Source organism: Pelecanus crispus, chromosome 1, assembly GCF_030463565.1.
Source record: "Pelecanus crispus isolate bPelCri1 chromosome 1, bPelCri1.pri, whole genome shotgun sequence".
Taxonomy (NCBI): Eukaryota; Metazoa; Chordata; class Aves; order Pelecaniformes; family Pelecanidae; genus Pelecanus; species Pelecanus crispus.
In genome coordinates this window covers 97,026,026-97,034,547 of record NC_134643.1, presented here as the reverse complement: position 1 = coordinate 97,034,547, position 8,522 = coordinate 97,026,026, and positions in this window count along the sequence as shown.

Below are 8,522 nucleotides of genomic sequence, written 5' to 3'. Positions count from 1 at the left end.
GTTTATGAGCTGTGAGAGTGAACAGTTAAAATGATTAAGTGATAACTGGGCTTTCATGAAAGACCAGTTACTGCTCTTGCATGGCCGTGATTATTATCATGTGCTTTCCCACCAGCTTCTGCATGGTTTCCTGGCCACATTGGCAATGACAGCCAGCGTACCCTGCAGGACTGCCATACAATGCGGCAGGGCCATGGTTAAATTGGCCTCGCAGCAATAACACCAAAAAGATGGGTCTGCTACCAGCCCCAACGTCCCTTGGTGGCTGATGCTTGGAGTGGCAGCCCTGTGGCCTTCAGAGGGCTGGCTGGCCCTCCCTGCCCTAATCCTTTGTTCACCTCCATCTCTTTGTTGGAAACAGGGAGAAAAGATGAACAGTGTCTCCTCAGAGACGATCGGTTTGAACGTAGACCACTCACTGGAAGTGCCATCAAAAGGCATCAGGATTCATTTCCATGCGCTTCCTAGCATTGTGTAGAAATAAAAAAAAGAGAGAGAGAGAGAGAGAGAGAGGGAGGGAGGATTTTTTAAAAGAGAGGGAAAGAGAGAGTGGGAGAGAGATTGGACAGAGATTTTTAAAAACAGGGATTAGAGAGATGAGGGGGGGAAAGATTTTCGAGTGGATAGATGGATGATAGGGAGACAGAGGGGAATATAGCTAGAGTAAGAAAGATTAGAGTGAAAAAGATGAGAGAGAGACAGGAAGAAATTAGATAATATGGAGCAATAGATGATTGATAGAGATAGTGAAACGTAGCTAGATAAAGTAGATTAGACAGACTAAATAGGTAGAAAGATGGGCTGACTGACAGATAGGTATTGTGTCATACTTCATAAACGATATATATGCTAATATTCCCATGTCATGATGGGTGGTAAACCCTGAGACACCTTCCAGCCTGACCTCAATTCAGCAGATGTAGCGCGGACATCAGGCATTGCTTGGACCGTTATGTCAGGTCTCACCACTCTGCCCATTTCTGCTGTGGAAGCGGCAGGGGGGTGGACGGTGTTTGGGGAGGGAGAGCGCTCTGACGGACACGGAGGGGCCGAGGCGTAGGGAGGAGAGGCGTAGAGTATGTTTGCTGTTTGTAGCACACGAGGTGCCCAGCTCAGCTCGGATGTTGCAGATACCCTGTGTCTCTAGCACCTAGTCAAGAGAACTGAGGTTCAGCTCTCAGAATTTGTGGGAGAGGTGTTTGGGAGGAGGCAGGAAGGAGAGAGCACGGTTCTTGTTTAGCCTCATCTCCTGTCATGACCATTTACAAGAGTTTTTTTAAGGACTGTCTTGCCTATTTCTGCAAAGACCACGTGGTCTCCCTACTCTTCTGACTTCAGACCCCAAACTTTTCATCTTGCCTCCACTTTACTATTACTATTTTTAACTTTATAAGGAAAAGAAAACTGCCTCTCATGTCTTCCTGGACATAGGCCTTCCTCCCTCCTCAAAAAACAGAAACATTTTCCTCTCCCCAGGGATGTTTTATCTTTGTATTTCGCATGTTGCCTCCCCTTTGGCTGATGGTTGGGGCATTGCGTGTGTTTTGTCACCGTTCGTAAGAACATACTTTGCCATGTTGCGTAGAGAACAAAGGGTTGGGTTTTGTGTTTTGGTTTTTTTCCCCCACAAAGAGAACGGGGTATGTGGTTACCAACTGCAAACCTAAATAATTTAAATACTAATTCCTCTCCCTTGGTTCCAGTTTAAAATTATTAGCTGTAACCAAGCACCCCCCTATCTTTCTTATTGTACCGTGTCCTGATCCTGCCAGAAAGTCAGGGCAAAGAGAGCGTGAGAGAGAGCACAGACAAACCCTGCCTTCAGCAGGCAGTGGTTTAATGTGTAATACACAAGATTTGTATAGGAAGCTGGGCTGTCTTCAGGGTACAGGAAGAGAGCAGAGCAAAGCATTTGGATTTCCTTGAGTTGCCTCTTCAGCCAGAATTTAAAAGGCTAAAAGGAAACAGTATAAAGGATGTAGCATGGGACGGAAACTGGAAGGAAAACAGGGGTATCTGAGGAATGATTTTTCTAGCAGGATATCAAGTGAGCTGAGAGCAGCACAAGAGGCAGGAGGTCCCAGAAGTAAGGAGTGGAGCAAAGAGTATTCAGCAGAGTAGTTGGAGCTTTTCTACTGCTCCTGATGCAACAACCAACACGAATTCCCCAGGGAGTATATATCTAATACTCTCTCCCTGAAGAGGATATAGCTTTGCCTGGAGGTGCCTATGGTTGTTACTTTACTTTATGTATGGAGAAGGGAAGGGCATGTCAGAATGACTCACACTGGGAATATGGTGCCTGACCTCATGTACAGTGCTGTGGAAATTCAGAGTCCAAGAGGGGCTTTTTCCATGCCTCTGTAGTAAGAAATGCTAGTGATCCACTTCTATACTGAATGCTCATACCAGCTGTAGGCCAGCTCTTGACATTTCACCTCATCTAGACTAAGCCTTGGAAAAGTATAAAAAAATCCCAACCTAACACCCCCTGTCAATGCAGTAGAACATTTGCATGAATTTGGTCTGCTTTGCAACGCTTGTGGCGTCCACAGACTGTCTGCATTGATAGCATATAAAAACCCACAACCCTTGCAATAGTTGCATCAGCCAAGAAGCTCCAGCATGAGCCACATTCCAAAGGGAGGGGAAGGGCATCCTGCTGAGATCCCTTCAGACCCAGTGTTTTCCAGCCCCAAACCCTAATGCAGCCCCATGAGAGGCCTTAGCTAGAAGGAACTCACCTATAGTGACAATGTAAACACCATTGTTTGGGGAACGTGTTACTCTAAATGAGAGAAATGGCCATGACCAGATAAGAGGGGTTTAGAAGGAAAGGAAAGAAGAAAAAAAGAATGAGGGTGTTCATACCAAACTCCCCACGGGAGTTATTTCTTTTTTCCTGTGGTCTCCGAATGGCAAACTAGCATGTAGGGCTTTTTGACTGAAGGTCTGGTGTTTGTCATAGGTGTCTTAGGAAGGAAACAGAGCAGCTGTGGTTTGCAGAGGTGGAGGGAAGGGTCTGAATGAATGTTTTTGTGGCCCCTCTTGGCTAAGAAGTCCGTCCGGTGGTCACCTGCAGCTCAGCGACGTGGAGGGTGGTGGCGGGGGTCCTCTTCCAGGCCTGTGCTCAGATTCCCTGCTTTTCTGCATTGCCACATTAGCACTTTCACTGGATATTTAGAGCACCTCAGGACTGGTTCTCCTCTCGCTCACACTGGGGTAACTCAGGAGTCGCTCCACTGGAACCAGTGGTGTTAATCTGGTGTGAAAATAATGCGAGAGGAGGATTCAACTCCTCCGGGGGGGAATTTTCCAGGTCCCCGAGGGGGAAAAAAAATCAATGGGAGTTACATGTCTAACTGCCACTTGTGCCTGTGAAAGTCTGCCCCTTATCTACCCATATGTATATAGGGTACAGTTTTCAGAATAACCTAAGTGATGTGGGTGCTTGAGAGCACACATTTCACTGGCTTTCAAAGAGACCTAAGTTCCTAAGGCCCAGATGCTGAAGGATGTCCAAACTCCTCTCTGCAGCAAATTTGGGGTCTCAGGCCTAAAATTCTCCAGTCATTTCCCAAAATGGAACTGAAGATCATGAGTCATTTAGGTGGTCCTGAAAGCGCTACCCTCTATCCATTTTTCAGGGTGTTGATCTCAGGTCATGTGCGAGCCTGCATTCTTACCTACAATGCTTTATTACTACATTCCTCTGTTGAGCAATACTTGGAAGAAGAGGTGAAGGTCGAGATTTGTAGAACAGGCTAGTGACCCCAGTGGCTCACGTCTGGAGTGCCCAACTTGAGAGACACCTCACTGGGGCCCAATCCACAGGTCTCCTGTGTACTCTGAACATCAAGATTCATGTATTACACACCCAGAACCACTGGTCACTTCCAAAAAAAAAAATCCCAGCCTGAGACCTAGACTACTCTCACAAAAGAAAATCCTAGGTGAACCATTCATCCAATAGCTTGGTTTTTCTGCTCATGCCTGTTCCCAACGAACGAAACACATCCCTGTGCATCACCTAAGTTCTATTTTGAGGAGTTACACTGGCATACAGCTGAAGTAACACTGTAGTAAATCGGGGCCTGAAGAAGGCGGCTACAGCCTAGAGAGTATCAAGAACTGTGACGTGTCTGGAAGCTAATAAGAGCAGAACTTGACGATTAGAGCGGCCCATTTCCGATGCTCTTGTGTGAGGATCTGGAAAGAGTCTCTCACTCATTGTACTTGTGCATTATGAATGTGTCCATCTGCAGAGATCTAATGTACACATATGTCCTGAATATTGTCCTAAGGTTGCAAGCTTCAAAAATGAGCAGAAAACATTCCCGAGAAGTGAGAATAATACAGATGTCTGTATTTGAAAAATTGGTTCAAATAAAGTCTCTCACTTATAGATACATGTAGTTGTGTGCAATTATTTGCTCCTGGAATAGAAGTTTCTCCCTTGTGTAGGATTTCAATGCTTTTATGAAAAATCTCATTCCATTCTCCCTTGACCTTGTCAGTCAAGTCCTATTACTGTGGAAAGAAATACTTTCTACTTATAAGCCCTATTACTGTAGAAAGAAATACTTCCTACTTATTCTGTCTGGGTAAAAAGCTATGTTAAAATGAAAGGGTGAAGTAAAAGGCCTGGTATGTTTTTACTGTTGTTAAATATCTATTGAGGTTGAAGATACAGGCCTGATGCAAGATGTGGTCTCCCCATGCAAAAGTACTAGGTATTTATATAATAAGAAACAGACATCGCTGCAGATGCTCCCGACCCAGGAAAGGCTAGCATGTGGCTGTCTAGACACTGCCTGAAACCAGGCTGAACTGAGGAAAGCTGTGCTTCGGCACCATGTATCTGCAAAATGTCCACAGCAAAATGCTGGGCCTGGAATGTTCCAAGTAGGGGAATCTGCTTGGGTGTAGAAATGGTGATGTGGGTCACTGCTCAGTAAAGCACTCAGCATGTTTAAGGAAAAGTGAGTACAAAATGGAATAAATTTTTTTAGAAAATTAGGCAACCTTGTGCAAGTGTATCTGAAGATATTCAATTCCCCACTGGATTTAAAGCTTCAGTAGTTCACTGGGAAACTCCAGAAGTTTTTGAGATAGGCATATATATTTCAGCACCTAAGTATTCCCACCAAGTTCTTTCCCTCAGTATCAGCTTTGTGCCAAGTGCAATGAAATATGAACAGAGCAGCAATTGCTGCCCAAGCTGTGCTAGGCTGCTGACTTAATGCTGTGCTGTATCTGTCAGCAGCTCAAGAGCAGAGCTGAAATCAAGCATTTTTATCACATCTATTCATCTCAGGAAGCTTTGCAACCACTATTTAGAAATCACTTGCAACTCATCTCTGAAATACAGCAGCTGGCTTAGCAAGAGCCCAGGAAAATTCCTGATGAGGCTCCAAGGAGCTGCCTGGGAAACAGAGCAGACCTCGGCACCTCACATGGGTTCTGGACAAAGTGCCAATTTACAAATGAAAATGACACAATTAGATGTCTGTATTCTTGCATGTAATCATCAGTTGCCCCGTGGCTTCTCCAAAAAAGGCGTGGACTCCAGCTTGTGTGCAAACAAATATTTAGCATTCAGAATCAAGTGGTTTCAATTAGCCACATCGCTAGATTGCAGGGCTCAACCCTGGCAGATTGGCTTTGCTTCAGTGGGGCAAAACATCTGTAAAGGACCTCCCTCCAAGTAAATGTTTGTCTTGGGGTAGCAAGGCTCCTTGCACTCTTTTATCTTCGACATAGCTGACATGGAGGCAGGAGGCTGAACGGTTGTCCCATGGCACGTGTGTCAGCTGAAACACTCAGGCAAATGTGAATCTCTGCCAGACACTTTATAACCAAGCACACAAAGCTTGTTGTGCATGATTTCCAGTGTCACGCTCTTGCCACTGTGAGCTGGAAATAAACTTTCTGCCTGAATGGTACAAAACGACATGTGTCTCACCTTGGGTGTTCTCCCCCCATTGCCTCTCTGCCCAGGTGAATCCCTTGAGATTGCTGCTTACACTCATGGATGGCACCAACAACCTTTCCCTAGCTTCTGTGAGATGTTGAGTGAGTGATATGTTTCCGATTCCCATGGTGGTCCCCTGGCTTAACCCACACCGGGCTGGGGGAGACCTCCTCTCCTTGGGGAAACTGCAACAGAAGCTTCAGGTTTTCTTGGGTTTTGACAATGCCAACAGCTTCACAGCAGACTTGCACCTTCATTGCTCTACTGAGGTCACTGGCAGAAGACCAGTGTTTCTCATACTATCACTCAAATTTCTAAGTCTGCTATCCTTTACCCATCAGGCAGCATGAAGGACCCTGTAACAGACATTTACAGTCTCTTAATCTGCTACACTTTGCCCTGTTTTACCATTGTATGCGGAGCTGGCATCCAGACTGACAGGGGCTGCTTCCCTCTGAAGATGAGCAGAAAAAGCCAGACAAAGGAAATTACACACTTCTGTACCTAAGATCACTTTTGTTTATTAAAAATGAAATTATTTTTCTCCATGTTTTGTCTATTAAAGAGGAAATAATTTTCATTAAGCCTGGCATGGAACAGTGAACATGAATAATAAGAGAGGCAAGGAAGTAAAAGCCCATTTCTCTCAGAGGACCACCGCTGACTGTGTAGCTGAAAGGCAGGGTGTGCAGAGAGGTGGTAGCTTGTACGAGACAGACTGCCATAGCTGCAGAAACAGGCTTGGGGTATTTCAGTCTCTGTAAATGCACCAGCCTACAACCTAAACTACCAGCTGGGTACAGGTAGAAAGGCACTGCTTTGGGCTTAATTTAATTATGGCAGTTGATTAAGCAAGTTATGAGTAAAATGTAATTAGCACTTCGGGAGCAATGGGTGGATGCTAAGCCAAGTGAGAGTTAAGACACATTACCTGTGGTGGGAGAGAGGAAGGGTGGTACAGGTCATCACTGGCTGGATAACAAGGAAGGGAACTGAAAACTGTTGGTGAGGTCTCTGTACTGAGCCCATCACTATGCTTTTTTGGTCTTGAGACAGTTGTCTTCTGAAGGGTTTTGTGGCCATCCTCGGGACCCTGACCCAGAGAGGGGAAAACAGTTTTTCTCGTTGGAGGAGAGGTCTAATGGAGAAGGTTCAATTTCCCCCCTCTACACTGGGTGAGCCCATCCTTGGCCGTTTATCTATGCACAGTCAGTCAGTCTGTGGTTTAAATTTCGATGAGCTTCATTCAACTCCTGTCTGTGCAGTGGCACATGTTTAAGTGCAGGGATGATTTCATTGTGGGTGCTGTGGGGCAGTCTTCTTCCTTGTGTTTGCCCAGGGCCTGAGGCTTTCCTTCTTGGGTCTCTTTCATTTTGAGGCAGACCTGAATGATTTAGGAACAGCACAGCAAAAGCTAAGAAACGGCCAGGTTTAATGGTGGCCTAAGGCGGTGCTGGTGTCTAAAACAGGAGGCTTTGGATGTGGAGGACCAATGTTCCTGGAAGCCATGGAGAAGAAATCCATGAGGAGTAGCCCTGTGAGTGATGACGGGTCACCTTCTCTAGAAGCTACGTAAAGACCAAAAGACAATTCCTGGTTGAAAGCCAGCACCTGGCAAAGGGGTGGGCAGTTTCTGAGCACTGGCGCTTCGGCTTCCTGACCCCACTGCTTCTCAGTAGCAAAGAGAGAGGAGACCTACAGCCATGGGTTGCTGCCCCCAGGCTCCTCTCCACTCACAACACCCAAACCTGGTGCCAGACACCCCACAGGTCATGCTTGGTAGTTGGGGCTGGAAGAGCAGACTGCAATGCAGGGCGCGTAGATTTAAAAGACCTCGCATGCTGACTGGTCCCTAGGAAAAAGCAGAAGACCCCGGGGGCATTGACACCCCATTTCATGTCTGAGGGGAGGGCGAGGAAGGCTTGCTCACTGCCATGGAGGACCGGTGTGCGGGCTGCGGCGGGAGGCTGTCGGCGCTCTCTGCCTGCCAGCCCCTTGCCAGCGGAGAGCCCATTAATAAGGCTTTCCAGCCTGTCACTTCCACGCTGAATCCTTTGAAAGCCGCGCTCCTCTGGGCCCATTAGAGGGAGGAACTGTCTCTGCCGAAACATATGGGGCTGTCAGGCTCTGTCTGGCTGTTGCTCTGAAAGCTGCCAGCGCTCTAGCTGTTTGCTGACAGGGGGGGGTAAAAGCCATCTCGAGGAGGCTGTGATGAGGACAGGGGCTTGGTAAGGGGCTGGGGGAAGACGGCAGGTTAGCTGGGAGGGATGCTGGTAAACAGCATGCCGGTAGGTGATGGGCTGCTATAGGACAGGACATTGGGTTAAAAGCCAGCCAAAGGGCTGCTGGGCAGCCTGGGGGAGTCTGGCATGCTATGAGTGTGATAGTGGGAAGAGGCACCTCTGAGGACAACTGGGGTAAGCTGGGTGGTGAATATTGGGTAGGAATGTAGGGGCAGGCTGCGGCAGCAGAAGACATGGCTGACAGCCGTGTTGTTTGGGCTTGTCTGGGGAAGGAGAGGATGGCAGCAGTGCTGGGTGGCTGTATG